Source organism: Capra hircus, chromosome 14 (genome assembly GCF_001704415.2).
Source record: "Capra hircus breed San Clemente chromosome 14, ASM170441v1, whole genome shotgun sequence".
Taxonomy (NCBI): domain Eukaryota; kingdom Metazoa; phylum Chordata; class Mammalia; order Artiodactyla; family Bovidae; genus Capra; species Capra hircus.
Genome location: NC_030821.1, coordinates 18,135,290 through 18,151,272, shown reverse-complemented (window position 1 = coordinate 18,151,272; position 15,983 = coordinate 18,135,290). Strand labels below are relative to the sequence as shown.

The window sequence follows — 15,983 nt, the reverse complement described above, 5'->3', positions numbered from 1 at the left end:
AACGAGGAGGAGTTGATGATGACGGAAGCACAGCATCCACTCAGGAAAGACAAAGAAGCTCTTCTTCTCCTCCCCAGTTTTTCTTTGATTATGAAAAGTAGCCCAGTAAGTTCTCAGGGCACAGCATTTCTCATCTGCCACTTCTAAACCTCATTGGTTTTCTACACTAATAAATCACTTGTCTATCACTTTGCCTCTCAATTCTTTTCTGCGCTGAGACATAAGAACTATATAGCACCAGAGCTCTTCCGAGCCCCTGAAAGACACCGCGGTTTCAATTCTATCAATCCATTTAACTTACTATTCTTGTGCTACCTATAGGCTTAAACTATTCCACTTAATAAATTGCTGGCAGCCTTCAAATAGCACTGAAAGGAATATATAACAGCTTTAAAACATTGGATAAATGAAAACGAACATATCCATGATTACTTCAAGATTTGTGGTCAAAGATACTTAGACCTACACTGCCTAGATTGCTTAGTTTTGTAATTGGTAAACATTTACTGGGTTACCAAAGATACCAAGTACGCTCTGAAAGACGACTGCTCCTTTGTGTCTAATCGGGCACACTAAAACAAAGATTGATAGGGTGATATATTTAGTTAAGTAACAGATGGCAAAAAGACACACTGTCCAGCATGTATCACATCCCTGTTTCTCAGTATTCCAAAGAGTGACTGAATCTTGAAATCAGCTAGGAAGGAAAGGCCTGAATGTTTATTCAACTAAGAACTGATAACCAGTCATGTGGAGGTTAAAAAATTCAAAGAGGGTATGACTAGCTTTTAGGACGGGATGGACAGAAAAAGTGGATTAAAGTCATTTAGAAGGTATCAAATAGGACTGAAATGTGAATTCTGAATACTTAAGCGACTTCGTGATTACAAAGAGGTGGAAAAAAAAAAAGAGGCAAGTGGTATGTATATATTCTCCGAACTCTCACACAGGGTGTTAAATTGTGGCTAAAAAGCGCTGCTTTTAGCAGTGCCCGCGCTCTATTAAAAGAAGGTGAGAGGGGGAACTCTGAGAGGACGTTTCCTCCAGCAGAGCGAAGCAGCTCGCTGCAGCACCCCCTCCCTGCTCTCCCTGGGATTTGCCACTCTAGCAGGTGAACCGCGAGAAAACAAAAGGACTGAATAACGGCGTGCGGAACGCCGAAAGCCGGGAGGTCCCCAAGTCCATCACCTCCCTACACCTCGAGAGCGGCTTTTACGCAACCCCCCAACCCACCCCCCGACACCGGTCCTGAGACACCTGCCCCACAGCCCGGGAGAAGTCCTACGGGCTGAGGGGCAGGAAGGGCCGCTGACGGCCTCGGGCGGAGGTCAGCCAGGAGGTGGCGGGAGCGCCACACTCCCGACCACCCGAGCCGCAGGCGGGACGCTCCCGTGAGGGTAACCGGGCGAACGTGCGAGAGCGAACGCCCGCGTCCCCGCGCGTCCAGCGACGGGCCGGGGTGGGCGTGACGCCATGACGCAAGGCACGCGGGCGGCGCTCCGGGGCGGGGCGAGGCGCGGCTGGGCGGGGAGGGGGCGGGAGGAAGCAGTGGGAGGAGGGGGCGGAGACAGCGGGGGCTGAGGGAAGCGGGGCCGGGGGGAGAGAATGGCAGTTGCGGCGCTGATTCCCGGGAACCGCCGTCAAGACAGAACTGCGGAGGAGGAGTTCGGGAAAGCGGCCGTCGGGACCCCTCCTCTGCGTTCCTCCCGCCCCAGCTGAGAGGCGCCTGGGCGGCTCTGAGGAACCCTCCTCCGTGCTTCCTCTGGCCGCCGCCGCCGCCGCCGGGAGATGGGCCTGCTCGCCCGCAGCCCTGCGCCCTGCCGAGGAGTTGAAGGTACGGGCGGGTCCGGGGTGGGGTGAGGAGGGGAAGGCTGCACCCGGGAGCCGGAGGGCAGGGGCGCGGCTCCCGTTTCCGACGCGGGACTCTGCGGCCGCTCCCTGGGACGGAAATGGACTCGGAAATCCCACGGGAGAGGCGCCCCTTCTCGCGCTTCGCGCGGCAGGGCCCGGGCGGCGCCGCGGAGGGGGGTTGTTGACGGGCTGGTTGGGGGTCAGGCCTCACGCTGGATCCGCGCGTCCCCCCGGCTCGGCCCCGGCGCTGGCGGCCGCGCGGGCGGGAGGCGAGGCTTGGGATCCGCCCCGCAAGCCCTGTCCTCTTGGCCCTGGCAGTCTGGGGCGACGGCGGCCGACCCGGCGGTGTTGTGACTGGGGTGGAGGCGGCGCTCCCCTCCAGCACTTCCCCGGCCCCCCGGAGCAGGCGACGCGGAGGGCAGCAGCGGCGGGGAGGCGGGGGCGGGGGCGGAGCGCATTCCTGATGGGTGAAATCGGCTTTAACGGGACCGATTTCCGGGCCTCACTGCAAAATTCGGAGCCGGGGCCAACGCCCCCCACCCCACCCCCACCCCCCACACCCGGTGCAGCCGGGGGCCCCCCGAGGAAAAGAGAGAGGCATGCCCCGGGGAACGTTCATCCGGGGGACGGCCACCCCCTGCAAAAGCAGAAATTAAACCGACGAAAACTGGTGTGGCCTTGGGATAAAGTATGTCTTACGAGGGTTGTCTTCCAGGATTGTCTTCTTCATGCTAAACCTTGAGAGACTTCTCTGTCTTCATCCAGCAAGTAATGCCACTGTTTTTAATTTCCAGTTTTTCCTATCATTTTTATTCCCCTCTGTCGTTCACCACCCCCTTTCATTAATAGGAAGGAAAGTAAGTTTAGGGTTCATTAACCTCGCGACAAGGGCAGTAAATAAAAGAGGGAAAAGAATGGCTATATATGGGAGGAAAAAAAGATCTTATTTTTTTTTCCCCATTAGCTCTTGAAGATAGAAATATACGAACGATGCTTTATTCTGGTTAATATTTAGTATTCAAAATGTTGCTGAAAGTCCTGTTGGGTGGACGTTAGAAAGGACAGCGTTTAAATGCTGCTGCAATTTTCAAACCCAGGTGTTGGCTGCAAATGCTTGTGTTAAATGTTAGTAAACAGTGGAGGAATAAAGCAATTCTTTCCTCTGATCGGTTGCTTTAAAATGTTCCTGATTTTTCCTTTCCATTCCTTTTTTTGGGGGTTGGGGGTGGGGTAAGAACATGACTGTGTTTTTATTTATACATATGTATTTTTTATTTTAACTGAATTCCTTGACCCATTTTGTTATGTGAAGTCTGATGGTATGCCCAAGTTTCATTTTCAGTTTTGCATTAACCATCTTAATAAGCATCTTTCCACTTCGGTTTATAAGTCAAGCCATTTTTACCGTATTTGCCAGTTTATGCTTCCTTAACACCCAGCTGTCAGAACTGAATCAAAATGTAAATATTTCTATTTAGAAAATGGCGATGATCTATTGTTAACACTTCTTTTCAGATGTTCGTTGCCTGCTACTTACAATTCCATAGTAAAGATTTTTAGAGTCTTGGGACTTAATAAATGAACCAAATTATGCAACAGCAATAACAACAACAACAAAACCCCTATTTGTTAGCTTTATTCCTCTTTTTATTATTGTATACAGTGTAACTGAAATTTAAATTTCATATATCCTCAGGAACTGTTTTAATATCTTAACAAAGGGTCTTTCTGAGGAAAAATTACATTTGGCCAACTATTGTTAGTGTGTGTGCTTAGTAGCTCAGTCCTGTCGGACTGTTTGTGAGTGACCCCATGGACTGTAGCCCACCAGGCACCTCTGTCCATGGGGATTCTCCAGGCAAGAATATGGGAGTGGGTTGGTAGTTTTTCAGTATCTGTGACTTCCAGGAGGATTCCAGTAAAGTTATATTTTAAAACCGTAAGATTATCTTAGGAGTTGAAACACAACTCAATTTTTAGTCTTCAGATAGTAGCTATTTGAAATATTGGTGTTTCCTTTGGATGGTGCTTCACCTGATCATTAGAGTTTATATAAAGAACAGCCCAATTTTACTGTCTTTAGACCAGTATTGGAATTTTTAAAATTTTGGTGGTATTTATAGAATTTTTGGTGCCTTTTTACTAGATTAAATGAAACAATGTTTTTTTCCTACTTAATATGTGAAAGATGCTAAGTGTTTATTTATAAAGCTACTTCAGCATTTTAGTGGAAAATAAATAAATGCACATCACAAATTTGAAATAGAGGAAGTTGTAATATTTTTGTAGTTGTTGATTAAGACACGTGGGGTCGCCTCTCTTTAATGGGATCAGATTGAAAGATATTATTTGCATGGGGTTGTTAGATGGAATTAAATATAGGTAATTTGAATCAAACTTAACATTTGAAAGAATGTCTTGTATATTATGGCAGGTTCTGATTTTAAAGCACTTACACTTATCGCAGAAATTCTTTGGTTTCTCATCATCCCTGCCCACCCTTCCCCTACCCCTCCCCAGTTTGGAGGGCACTGAGGATTGAAATGTAGTTTCCTTAATTTTCCAAAGAGGAGAAGGAACAAATATTTGTGATAACATGTAAAAATCCTTAGTCAGGTGCTAGGCAGAAAGTAAGCTGGGGATAAATTTTGTCGCATTTATATCTGAATTGCCTTCTTCCATTTCTTCTCTACCCAGGTTATAAAGGAAATCTTAGAGAATTCTTATTTGTTTTTCTGATGTTTCTGACAAGTGACAATTGATTGTCAAACTCAGGTTGTTTTCCTGCTTACCTAGCTTTATGATCTTGTATTATTTAAGGCCCATATAAAAATTAGGCCATTTTGGACTGAAGCCCCCCCCCGCAAAAAGTTGCATTTCCAACTTTATATTTGATTGTATTTGCATTGTGTATGGCAGACTAGCACTAGTAATTTAATGATGGTCTGAAAGGACTCATGATCATATGTGAAGTACTTTAACTTAAAGGTTTGGGTTTGATCTTTTTTAAAAGCAAAATGTTATTTTACTTATGGAGATCAGCTAAATTTTCCTAGGTAATTTTTTTTTCTCCAGTCCAGAGTAATTATTATTTTTCTTTGGCCTTTTAGTTTTTAAGTTATGAGGTATCAGTTTGTATATGTAGCGTTGTATCACCTTGAAGCAGCTATATATAACCACACCTGCACAGCTAAAACCAAGGGATAGTATTCCTTTTCTAAACACATCTGTATTTCAAGTGATGGTAGATTTCAACCAAAAACATCAGTGAAATCATTTTGGGTGTTTCAAACTTGGAAACTTTGTTTCTCAATAGCTATGGTATGTTGGTAATACTTTCAGTATTAAGAAAAATTAACACTTTTTGATAAAGTAGTTTCTGCTTTCTCTTTGTAGCTGTCAATAAAACCTGAACAATTATTGTTTATTAGTAACATTTTCTTGAAAGTTATTAGCCTAGAAAACATTATACATTTTTGTCCTGTTGATGGTACCTAATATTTTGTTTTAAAAGTCATGTACTCAAGAAATGGTACTTGTTAATTTTTTTTAAATTTCTATACGATAGTTTTTTATGTGAAAGTCTTAGTAGGACAAAACCAAGAGTTGTTTAAGTCCTCAAATAAATTTGTGCGTTGAATTTTGACGCAAAATCCTCAGAAATCAGCCTGATTTGTTGAAGCTGAAAGAAAACTTTAAAACTTGGTCTTCTGTCCAAAAATCTGAACTCAGCCTCTTAAAATTATGTACACTTAACATTTTCAGCCTCTGTCCTCTCTGGAGACCCGTGAATACTTACATAATAATGTAAGTAATATATCTCAAAAATAGATGACCAATACTATAAATGTACTGATGATTCATATTTTGTGATTTTTAAGTCAGGTATTGGCATTTGCTCCCCAAATGGTGTTCTGTTATTCTTATGCATTACCATAAGTGAGATAATACATACGACATGTGTAGTGAAAGGTAAGAGATAATGTAAACTCTGTCATGGCAGGGACCATTATCTTTGTTTATTCTTTAAGTCTCAGCACTTAGCATAAGGCCTGACAGTGATAGATGTTGGGTTAAATATTTGCTAACTGGATAAAGTATGTATAATATAATTATATCATACCTATAGTAGGGATATCTAATGAAAATATAATGTAAGTCATAAAGATTTTCTTTTAGTCACATTAAAAAAGTAAAAAGAAACAGGTGAAATTAATTTTCGTAATATGTATTATTTCAAACAACATATACAAAATACCATCTCAGCATGTATTAATGAATGACTTTACATTGTTTTATTCATACTAAGTCTTTGCTCCACTATGTGGTTACACTAGACAGCATAGCTCTAGGAATATTTTGTTTGAAATGTTTGTTCCTTTGCACAGAAATCCCTTGGTCTTTTTGATACTCTTTTTCTAACATGTCTTTTGAATCCAAATACAGAACCACACGTATCATTGAATTGAAATTACTGAGTTGAACTGAAAGTCAAAATACCTGACTTCTTATGTTCATACAACTTTCTCAAAGTGACTCTGCCTCACTTTCCCTGTTTATAAAATGAGGGAGAATATGCTATCATCTATTTCATTTTATTAGTATAAATTATGTCTTTGAAGGTTCCCTGGTAGCTAATTAGTAAAGAATCCTCCTGCCAATGAAAGAGATGTGAGTTCAATCCCTGGGTTGGGAAGATTCCCTGGAGAAGGTAATGGCTACCCACTCCAAAATCCAATGGACAGAGGAGCCTGGCGGGCTACAGGCCATGGGGTTGCAAAGAGCCTGACATGACTGAGCAGCTGAGCATGTGTGTGCATGCACACACACATACACCATGTCTTTGAAACATTTAACTTCTCAGACAAGATTGTTAAAAAAGAGATTTTTTCATTGCTAGTAACTTGTCATAGCAGATCTCAGTGTAAAAACAGAAGGAAGAAGTACCCATGAGGCTACTGTATGTGGAGGTCCTGGTGACTCCCACACTGGAGTAAGTTACAGTGGATAAATCAATACAAAATGCTCGTATATTGAGTCAAGAGAGGTGACTAGGTCTACTCCAGAACAAAATATTGAACCTCTTATCTATTTAAATATTGCCTGAGCTAGTTTATCCTTCAGTTTTTTTTTATATGAATAACCAACACTTCTTATATAGGCATCCTTAAAATCATGAAATAAAGTCCTTTGGAAGTAGATGGTGGGAACTGATTACGTGCATATAAATGGGGAAGATAACTCTGTCATCACAGGATATGTACAGTATAGCACAATGACTCATTCTTTTATCTAAACTAGCGGTTGCAGTGGTTACCTGGTAAGCAATTATGCATAGCCAAATATAGCTAAGTCGAATACATAGCCAAACCGAATAGATAATCTCCTGATAGCCATATGCTTTCATTAAAAATAACGATTTATTAAAATTATAGATGAACACCCCTTAACTTTTTGCATAAACATAACACACTTTTCTGATAATTTCTGGAATCCTGCAGTAGATTGTGTGGTAGCCCTCAAAAAGGTATGTTCACATACTAACCTCTCAAACCCATGAATGACACCTTATTTGAAAAAAGACTCTTTGCAGATGTAATTAAGGATCTTGAGATGAGGAGATCATCCCAAGCTATCCAAGGGGTCCAAAATTCAATGACAAATTGCCCTTAGAAGGGAAAAGCAGAGAGAAATTACAGACAGACAAAAGAGAGGGCGATAAACAGAAGAGATGGAGATAGTTTGACCGTGGTGAGAGAAATTGGAGTGATATGGCCCCAAGCCAAGGGATGCTTGTGATCACCAGAGGCTGTAAGAGGTGAAGAACAAATTCTCTTGTGCCACCCCAAAAGGGATTATAACCCTGCTGGATTTGAGGCTTTTAGCCTCCAGATCTGTGAGAACATAAATTTCTGTTGTCTTATGTCACCCGCTCTGTGGTAATTTGTCACAGGAAACTAATATACGGTCAAAAATAAAAAGATCTGTGCTTATCTTTATTTTGTATCATTTATTGTGACTATCAGAGATTAGACAGCCCTTCCTTTGGAGTGCTAATCCATTCTTAGAAATATCAGAGGAAGTGTTTTAATACCGTCAAGTCTGAACAGGCCTAATAAATAGTTTATATTCCGTAACATACATTGTTATTGTCTCTCATGTCATTCTTCACTCCTCCTGCCAATTTGCCCCTGTTTGCTTGCTCTTGACTTTTTAAGATACAGTCTTTTATACTTAGGGGAAGGATGAAAATATAATACTGATGGGATAGACCAACAGGTTTTGTCTTACGAAGGTGTGATTCCTTCTGCCTTCCCTGTCTTCTTTACTGGATCCTCCTGTAAACCGTGTAGCTTAAGGATGGAGTGCCACAGGGCTCAGTACTTACCCTTCTTTATTTACTCCTTTGGCGAGTTCATCACTACTTGTGATTTTACACACCATCCAGGTAACAACTTTTCTCAAAATTTTATCTCTAGGCCAAACTTTTCCCTGAATTCTGTGGTTGTCATTTGGGTATTTGGATGTACATTCTCCCCTAAGATTTAAAGGGAACCCCTGCTCTTAGCTTCTCCATAAAAGTTATTCTTTTCACAGCCTCTCCATTGCAGTGGACAGCAGTTTCAGCCTTCTGGTTAATCAGGTCAGAATCCACTTGGAATCCATGTCAGTTCTGTCAGTTCTACTTTCAAGATGTCCTTTTGCCCATCATCATCTCTCTCCTAGGGTACTGCAGCCGCCTTTAAACTGTCCTCCATGTTACTATCTTTAACTCTTCTTGTTCTGTTCTTCTGCTTTATTGACGATGCCAAAGCCTTTGACTGTGTGAATCACAATAAACTGTGGAAAATTCTGAAAGAGAAATACCAGAATACCTGACCTGCCTCTTGAGAAACCTGTATGCAGGTCAGGAAGCAACAGTTAGAACTGGACATGGAACAACAGACTGGTTCCAAATAGGAAAAGGCGTACGTCAAGGCTGTATATTGTCACCCTGCTTATTTAACTTATATGCAGAGTACATCATGAGAAATTCTGGGCAAAGGAAGCACAAGCTGGATAGCAATAACCTCAGATATGCAGATGACACCGCCCTTATGGCAGAAAGTGAAGAAAACTAAAGAGCCTCTTGATGAAAGTGAAAGAGGAGCGTGAAAAAGCTGGCTTAAAGCTCAACATTCAGAAAACTAAAATCATGGCATCCAGTCCCATCACTTCATGGCAAATAGATGGGGAAACAGTGGAAACAGTGACAGACTTTATTTTTCTGGGCTCCAAAATCACTGCAGAAGGTGACTGCAGCCATGAAATTAAAAGACGCTTCCTCCTTGGAAGAGAAGTTATTACCAACCTAGTTCAGTTCAGTCGCTCAGTCATGTCTGACTCTTTGCGACCCCATGAATCGCAGCACGCCAGGCCTCCATGTCCATCACCATCTCCTAGAGTTCACCCAGACTCATGTGCATCGAGTCAGTGATGCCATCCAGCCATCTCATCCTCTGTTGTCCCCTTCTCCTCCTGCCCCCAATCCCTCCCAGCATCAGGGTCTTTTCCAATGAGTCAACTCTTCGCACGAGGTGGCCAAAGTATTGGCGTTTCAGCCTCAGCATCAGTCTATGGGTCACAGAACACCCAGAACTGGTCTCCTTTAGGACGGACTGGTTGGATCTCCTTGCAGACCAACCTAGATAGCATATTAAAAAGCAGAGACATTACTTTGCCAACAAAGGTCCATCTAGTCAAGGCTATGGTTTTTCCAGTAGTCATATATGGATGTGAGAGTTGGACTATAAAGAAAGCTGAGGGCCAAAGAATTGATGCTTTTGAACTGTAGTGTTGGAGAAGACTCTTGAAAGTCCCTGGGACTGCAAGGAGATCCAACCAGTGTATCCTAAAGGAAATCAGTCCTGAATGTTCATTGGGAGCACTGATGTTGAAGCTGAAACTCCAATACTTTGGCCATCTGATGCGAAGAGCTGACTCATTTGAAAAGACCCCGATGGCTGGGAAAGATTGAAGGCATGCGGAGAAGGGGACGACAGGGGATGAGATGGTTGGATGGCATCACCAACTCGATGCACATGTGTTTGAGTAAACCCAGGGAGTTGGTGATGGACAGGGAGGCCTGGCATGCTGCAGTCCATGGGGTCGCAAAGAGTCAGACATGACTGAGGGACTGAACTGAACTGAATTCTACTCTTAACACTAGAATTATCCTTTTAAATGACTAATATCCAGATTCTAAACTATCTTGTTTAGAAGCCCCTTAAGCCTGCTAAGTTTTCCCATCTCGCTTAGAAATAAAAGTCAGTTCTTAAAGTGGTCTGTGAAGCCCTACACAAGCTGAGCTGTCTCATATATTCCTTTCTCATTTCCCTTAGACCTCATTCTGTCCTCTGGGCTATTCCTTGAACAAATCAGGCACATTCAACCTTAAAGTCTTTGCAGTGGCTGTTGCCCTTCCCTTGGATGCTCTTCCTAGATTTCCTCATGGCTGCTGCTGCTGTTAAGTCACTTCAGTTGTGCCCGACTCTGTGCGACCCATGGACTGCATGCAGCCCACCAGGCTCCCCGGTCCTTGGGATTCTCCAGGCAAGAACGATGGAGTGGGTTGCCATTGCCTTCTCCAATGCATGAAAGTGAAAAGTGAAAGTGAAGTCGCCCAGTCGAGTCTGACTTTTTGAGACCCATGGACTGCATGCAGCGCACCAGGTTCCTCCACCCTGGGATTTTCCGGCAAGGGTACTGGAGTGGGTGCCATGGCCTTCTCTGTCCTCATGGCTAACTCCCCTCAAGTCTTTGTTTAAGTGTCATCTTCTCAGTTAGTTCTCATCACCCTTAAAAAAATTGTCGTGGGGCACTTCCCAGGTGGTCCAGTGGTTAAGAATCTTCCTGCCAGTGCAGGGGACGCAGGTTTGACCTCTGCTCCAGGAAGATCCTGCGTGCCTCAGGGCAACCTGTGTGCCACAGCTCCTGAGCCCACGCCTCACAACTAGAGAAGCTCCTGCAATGAGAAGCCTGTGCACTGCAGTTAGAGAGTAGCTCCTGCTTATTGCAACTAGAGAAAGCCCAAATGCAGCAATGGGATTTCAGCACAGCCAGAAGTAAACAGTCTTTAAAAATTGTGATCTGCACCACTCTTACATACTCTCTCGATTACCTTGACTCTGCTTAATTTTTCCCCCACATTTTCTAGCAAAGAATGACAGTAAAATATTTAGGTGACATGTTTAGAAACTGTTAACTTCTATATAAAAGTATGAAATAATTTTTAGTAGTTTATCTATAATTGCTGATCTAGGATGATTTGTGGACATGAGATGGGAGTTGGGCCTCAAAGAGTAGTAGGAGTTTAAATAAGCAGAGCAGTGCGGCATGGGTGTGTGTGCTCAGTTGTGCCTAATTCTTTGCTGACCCCATGGACTGTAGCCCACCAAGCTCCTTTGCCCATGGAATTTTCCGGGCAAGAAAATCCCTTGGGTTGCCATTTCCTACGCCAGGAGATCTTCCCAACCCAGGAATTGAACCTGCATCTCTTGCATCAGCAGGAGGCAGGGGGCTTCTTTACCACTGTGGCGCCTAAGAAGCAGAGCAAAGAGGGCAGAAGAGCGTATTCAGGCAGAGACAAAAGACATAGGAAGTGTCAATGGAGGTGAAACTGTGTTTTATTAATATATTTAACAAGTAGACCAGTTAGCTGGAGTGTGTTTTTATGTCAGAGAATGGTAAGAGACTGAGGTAAGATTGTGGAAGACTTTGAATTCCATGCAAAGTTTAAAATTCATTTATCTGTGGGAAGCAAATGGATGTTTGTAAGCAGAACTTAACAAAAAGCCAACGTGATCAGTCAGAAACGAGGTGATTAATGAAGGTCTTGTTCAAGGAAGTAAAATAGTAGAAAGAGGACTAAGAGTTTGTTCTGGCACATTAGCTGTATGGATAAATCAAGTAATCGCTAGACCAGCACTGTATAATAGATCTTTCTGCAATGATAGAAATATTCTAGACCTGCACTGTCCAGTATGGTAGTCAGTGGCCATATATAGCTATGCGTTCATGCTAAGTCGCTTCAGTCATGTCCAACTCTCTCTAACCCTGTGGACGGCAGCTGGCCAGGCTCCTCTGTCTGTGGGATTCTCCAGGAAGGAATACAGGAGTGGGTTGCCGTACCCTCTTTCTGGGGATCTTTCCAACCCAGGGACTGAACCCGCATCTCTCATGTCTCTGGTAGGCAAGTTCTTTACCACTAGCACAACCTTGGAAGGGCATGTATGGCTATAGAGCATTTGAAATATGACTAGTTTCACTGAGGAACTGGAGTTTAGTATTTTTTTTTAATTAATTTAAACTTAAATAGCCTCATATGGCTAGTGATGATGTGTTCAACTGAGTAACTCTAGACTACAGTTTTCTCTTATAAAGTTTAACATTAGATTGGAACATTAGTGTCACTAGAAGTACAGGTTCCACAATCAAATGATGTTGTTCTGAGGAACTCACGTGCGTATCTAGCAGCTTCACCTGTGTATGACTAGTATTTGTGGAACAGTTCCAGTTTGTAGCCTTTTCATTTTTTGAATCTCCATGACTTATTTGAGATTCCCTCTGTCTCTTGATTGCTGATTTTTAAATTGGGGTTTGTTTATGTTTCCTATAGCAAGATATTTATAGTAAAAATATCTAATATGTCTAATTAAATACTGTGTTGTATAATTATAGTTAAACCCATTTTGTTTCTTTTGAATTCTTAATGAGAAAGCCATAACAATGATAAACCTTTGTGATTGTTTACCTGTTGTGTAATTCTTACCTAGATTCTCCTGCTTTCTTTGAAAATACTCCCTTAGTTGTTATTCTTCTCCTATAAAATTAATAAATATTTCATTTGTATCTCAGTTCTGACTTTATTTTTGGGGGGGAAGCTCTATAAATGCAGTGTATCTGGAGCAAAATAGACACGTTTTGCTTATCGTGCCTCTTGTTTCCCAGGAGATGCTATTGCTTCTGAGAATTACTTAATAATTGGAAGAAAGTTTTAAGGATAGTTTTTAGGACTTCTACCACATAGCTCATCCAGTCTGTGCTCTACCTCATCATGTACACATGCTGTAAAATTACATATACACACAAACACACACAGAATGATTTACCCTAACCAGAGGTCTCTGCCTTCCCCACTCCTCACGTTCTTTAGGAGAAAGAGACAAATGAATTTCCAAAATTGGAGAGGCAGGATACTGCTCTTATCAATACTTTTTTAAGTAACTTACAGAAAAATTGGTTAGGACAAAATTAGCCCAAATACTTAATATTTGTAATTGTCCAAATATTAGTAGTATTTAGATTAATGATGAAACTGGTAAAATTAAGTTTGCAGTTTATTCCACTGGATTTACTAAGACCAAAGAGTATACCAACACTTTAGAGAATTTGGAGATATTTTTAAAAGAACAGAAACAAAAATTATCTCAGAAACTATTAATTGTCCACTTTTAACCCTAGAGTATGTATGTATTGGGCGTCCCAGGTGGCTCAGTGGTAAACAATTCACCTGCCAGTGCAGGAGATGCAGAGATGTGGGTTCAGTCCCTGGGTTGGGAAGATTCCCTGGAGAAGGAAATGACAACCCACTCCAGTATTCTTGCCTGGGAAATCGCGTGGCTCAGCGGGCTACAGTCCCTAGGGTTGCGAAGAGTTGGGGACGACTAGGCACACATGATGTGTGTTACAGCTGTATATGTGTTTGTCTATTAGAATCAGTCTTTTAGAACTAAGACACCTTAGACATTACCTCATCCAATCACTTTAGCTTTCAAATAAGGAAGTTGAAATTCAAAAGTATACAAACTTGACTAATATCTCAAACTAGGTTAATATCTCCCTTCTGTTGATGTATAGCAGTGAGTATTTTAACCAGTCAAAAAGACTTTTTTTTGTTTGTTTTTTTTTTTTTTGACAGCTCGGTCTTTTTTTAACCTGTTTAAAAACTTTTTTTCATGTGTCTGGGCACTCCATCACACACATCATTTTGCACTATGCTTTTCCATCCTTTTCCTTATTGCTGTGTTGTTTGCCCTTCTAAATAGTTCCTGGAAGGAGCTAGTCAAAATGTTTTATGTATTTTTTTGTTGGAAAATGGAATGAATAATGCCTTTTCTTTCTGCAGTAGTTTAAACTGTCTTTTGGGGGAGGTTTTGTGGCATATGGGAATAGTTTATTCTGAACTTTCACTTTATGTTTGTAGGAGATCATAGACATTATCTAGAGGCAGAACTCAAGGTAGTATATTTGAGTCTTGATAAGCATTCACTTTCCAGAAAACTTGCTGGAAACAATGTGCCTATGTTAATCATTTGTTGAGCTTCCTCCACCTCCCCTGTGTATAAAAGTAGTTAATTTGAATTTACTTATTCCATTTTTAATGTTAGACCACTTATTGTAGGTTTACAACTATATAAACATAAGGGTAAAAACTATATTCATCTTGGAGAAATTTATGTTCTATAATGATGTATTCCAAACTTGCAAGTGGCTAAGTATTCTGATTACATTAGACAAGCTGCTTCAGAGCCAACAGTTTGTTTCATTTTATTTCTAACCTTAAGCATGATAATCTTATTTTAAATAGCTTTATCCAATAAGTGGCTTAGTTACATTTGTATCATCTTCTCAAATATTTATAATGGCTAATATTTGTCAGGTGATTAATATGTCATACTAAGGACTTCCCTGGTGGCGCAGACAGTAAAGCGTCTGTCTACAATGCAGGAGACCCGGGTTCGATCCCTGGGTCAGGAAGATCCACTGGAGAAGGAAATGGCAATCCACTCCAGTACTATTGCCTGGAAAATCCCATGGACAGAGGAGCCTGGTAGGCTACAGTCCATGGGATCACAGGGAGTCAGACACTACTGAGCGACTTCACTTTCACTTTCACTAATATGTCATACTAGTGCTAGATTCTTTACATATTTTATTTACTCCTAGTATAATTCTGTGGACTGTAGGTTATTTGTTATTCCTACTTTACAGTGTAGTAAACTGTCTTAGTAATTTAACGCAGTGTCACACAGCTAGTGTCAGAATCTGAACTTGAACCCAAACTTTGTGACTCTGAAGTCCCATGCTTTACTCTCTGAATAAAAATAAGCTATTATTACCTTATATTTGTTTTCAGAATTTTCCTTCCAAGCTACTCTTAAGTTATTCCCTTATTTTATCTTATCTTGGGTAAGGTAGTCGTATCTGAAACAAAAAAATCCCAAGTCTTATGGCGGAATTCTATAAAAGTTAATTTTTAACTCACACAAAGAACCATGTGGGTGACTCAGGTATCCCAGTTCCTTCCATCTTGTGACTCAGCTGTCCCCAAAGACCTGCCTGGAGTCAACCACTGGAATTACTACATTCAGCCAGCTTGCGAGGAAAGGGAGAGAGCTCAAAGGATGATTGAAAGGATGATTTAGGGACTAGTTCTGGATGTGGCATGCATCATCATCCTCACATTGCATTGGCCAGAACTGGACACATGGCTGCATCTAGCTGCAAACGGAAGGAAAATGAAACAGGCTGACACTATCTCTACTTAAACACTATCTCTATTTAAAATGGAACAGCACAAAAGAAGTGAAATGTTTGATGGCCAGTGAGAAACAGTCAGCAATGGTGCTAGAAATACAACCTAAAAGCCTTTTAATTACTGGAATGTGTCCTCAGAAACATGAGCATATTATATACAGATCTAAGAAATCTGGGTTCTTGGGATAGAGATAGTGTTATTGACTTACCTTATGAGGATTGATGAACTTAAAAAAATTTTCAGTGGTAACTGCTGTTTTAAGTGAAGATGACATAATAGCTCCGTAATATCTTTATACACAGCTGTCCTTTGGTATTTGATTCCCACGAAATTAACAGAGCTTGATAAAACATTTGTGCTCAGAGATGCATTTTAAAACATAAAACCAAGCCTCCACAAGTTTGACTTTATGAGCCAGAGATTTAACTGCCAGGTGTACTAAAAATTTTCACTCTTAGGAGAAGATATCTCTACCGCATAATGTCCACAATACCCAGTTTATAATAGACAACTGCTAGACATGTGAAGAATTGGGAAAATGGGATGTCATGAC

General features: G+C 41.6%; 1 protein-coding gene across 1 annotated transcript in view; it reads left to right on the top strand.

Annotated features, from left to right (window-relative positions):
* The window catches only part of RNF19A (ring finger protein 19A, RBR E3 ubiquitin protein ligase), a 52,286-nt gene continuing 37,834 nt past the window's right edge, over positions 1,532 to 15,983 (top strand). Inside the window, exon 1 of the mRNA XM_018058303.1 lies at positions 1,532 to 1,834. The gene's annotated coding sequence lies outside the window, so the exon portion shown is untranslated. The remainder of the gene's footprint in view (positions 1,835 to 15,983) is intronic.